The following is a 2,760-nucleotide window of genomic DNA, read 5'->3' as shown; positions in this document are numbered from 1 at the left end:
TGTTTAAATATTTTAAACTAGGGTTGCCAGGCATTCTCGACACGTTGGCGGAGGGGGAGTGATCCAGGAGGGGGAGAGGCCCCACCCCCAAACAGGAGCACTGCAGTGCAACATCCCTGACATGATGACATCATCACGCCAGGGACATTGCCACACGACATTCTGGTTTAAGGGCAAAAACTGTATAGTTTTACCATACAGTTTTGGCCTCTTTTGCATTTAAACTAGAGCACTGCGCAGTAATGTCCTCTCCATGGTGACAGCACTCACGTGTAACATCATCACAGTGGGAACGTCACCACATGACATCCCTATTTGGGGCGGGGCTTCCCCTGCCAGCCTTCTGTCCAGCAGCAAATAAAACCCACAAAATCGGGGAGAGAGGGCGGGAATCCCCTGCCCCCACCTGGGGACGGTCATCCCTACATGCCGCACTGAGTAAGGCTGCATTATGTGCATTGTTTTGATAAAGGTAAAGGTAAAGGTTCCCTTGCTCGAAAGCCAGTCGAGTCCAACTCTAGGGTTGCGGTGCTCATCTCTGTTTCAAAGCCGAAGAGCCAGCGCTGTCCGAAGACGTTTCCGTGGTCATGTGGCCGGCATGACTAAACACCAAGGCGCACGGAACGCTGTTCCCTTTCCACCGAAGTGGTCCCTATTTATCTACTTGCAATTTCTTGCTTTCGAACTGCTAGGTTGGCAGGAGCTGGAACTAGAGATGGGAGCTCACTCCGTCATGCGGCACCTGGGTCTCGAACTGCTGAACTACTGACCTTCCACAGCCTGCAGCTCAGCGTCTTAAATTATGCTCAGGGATGCCAAGGGAACCCAATCAGCAAAACATGTTCCTGACACCGTAAAATGACTGCCACTAGATGGATGATCAAAACGTGTCAACTGGAAAGACAGTACCCCTCCCGTGCTGTTATTTTGACTCACTGCTGCTCACGCAATTGATTTTTTAGATTTAACGGTTGACCGTTTCCACTGGTCTGACCCAGCAGGGCTCTTCTTGTGTTCTTGTGAAGGCCTCGGCCTCTGTGCCCTGTTGCTAGCCCTCCAGAGGAACTGGTTGGCCTCTGTGTGAGACAGGATGCTGGACTAGAGGGACCACTGGTCTGATCCAGCAGGGCTCTTCTTATGTTCCTATGAAAGCCTCGGACTCGATGCCCTGTTGTTGGCCCTCCAGAGGAACTGTTTGTCCACTGAGTGAGACATGATGCTGGACCAGAGGGACAACTGGTCTGATCCAGCAGGGCTCTTCTTGTGTTTCTCACACGGGTGCTACCAGGATCACAACACAATAATGTATTTTAAATGTTCTGAACACACCAAAAGAGGCATATAAGTACAACATCATGTTATCACGAAGCCATCTTACAGCAAGGGCCAAGCACTTCACTTGCCCTTTGAATGAATCAGAACAGACCCAGGGCAAAAGATTTTAAAAAATGGATCCCTGAGAAATGTTCTCCGCCTCTCGTGGCAAGGTGGCTGGAATGCTAAGTTTAAGAAATACACTTCCAAACAGCCCCTGTTTCTTCACCATGGCTCCGAAAACATCATGGCCTTTCCCCAAGGAGAAGAAAGAAAGGGAGAAGGCGGGGGTGGTGAAGGGGCGCAGTCTAGGAGCAGTTGTAGGAGAGCCGGCAGGGCACCAGTGCAGATTTTGGGAATCAGAGTGGGAGACAGCACTACCAGCAGACTGAAACCAAGGGTAGCTCAGGGATCGCCACACAAACGGACTGTGCCAGGAAAGCCCTAGAAAGGAAGGGCTCGATAGGATGCTTATCTGTGCAATTTTACTGCTGCACTGACAACTTCAGAAACGGAGCTCCCATGTCCTGATTTATACACGCAGCAGAATGAGGTGGGGGAATAGGGTTGCCACTGCAATGTTCCCTCTAAGCTGTGATTTCTTGTGAGCAAAAATTCTACTTTGTGAGCTACTGGCTTTATAGTTGTGAGCGAGCGATTTGGCTACTGCATGAATTAAGTTTGCTCTGGAGCTGTCTTTCCTGAGCGAAGACAAAAATGTGTGAGCCGGAGGCTAAAAAACTGTGGGCTAGCTCACACTAACTCAGCTTAGAGGGAACACTGGTTGCCAGTCTCCGGAGGGGCCTGGAGATTTCCCGGGATTACAACTGAGCTCCGGATGACAGAGATCGGTTCTCCTAAAGAAAATGGCTGCTTTGGCGGGTGGACTCTATGACAGTATACCTCACTGAGGCCCCTCCCCTTTCAAAATTACATCCTCTCCAGGCTCCACCTCCAGATATTCAGGAATTTCACAACCTGGACTTCATTCTGTTGTATTTAAAGGAGGATGTGTAGGCTCGGTTTCTGAAGAATGGCTGAGAGCCGTTCCACACCTTATGCAGAATGAGTAGAGAACAGTGTGAACCAGATTGCTAGACCTGGGCAGGGATTGGTTGGTTTGTTTTTTTTAAAACCCACCCTGCATGTAGAAATGCAGCTCATCAGGGAGCGGGCTACGCTAAACTTTCTTATATTTTTCAATGCTCCTTGCATGCAGAAAGCTATCATATCAGGGAGTAATTGAGTATGGCTACTTTTCTACATTCAGGGAGCATTCAGAACTATGACACGGATACACATCTCAGAAGCAAGACAATCTAGAGTTCTGTCCTCTCGCTCTGCATCTGAGTCTCACGGGGAGCTTCACCACCACACGACTAGGAAAGGAAGCAAAACTTTTGTTTTGTCATGGGTCCAAAACAGTCTCAAATGCCTTTCTTTGCC

At 49.3% G+C, this 2,760-nt stretch overlaps 1 protein-coding gene across 1 annotated transcript in view; it reads right to left on the bottom strand.

Annotated features, from left to right (window-relative positions):
- LOC107117662 (guanine nucleotide exchange factor DBS-like) overlaps positions 1–2,760 on the bottom strand; it is a gene marked incomplete at both ends in the record, with an annotated part of 237,080 nt that overhangs the window by 193,336 nt on the left and 40,984 nt on the right. The window lies entirely within an intron of this gene.

The sequence above is a fragment of the Gekko japonicus genome, unplaced genomic scaffold (assembly GCF_001447785.1).
Source record: "Gekko japonicus isolate JY-2015 unplaced genomic scaffold, Gekko_japonicus_V1.1 scaffold2594, whole genome shotgun sequence".
NCBI classification, from domain to species: Eukaryota; Metazoa; Chordata; class Lepidosauria; order Squamata; family Gekkonidae; genus Gekko; species Gekko japonicus.
Note: the sequence above shows the minus strand (reverse complement) of the source record. Positions and strands in the feature narration are given on the sequence as shown.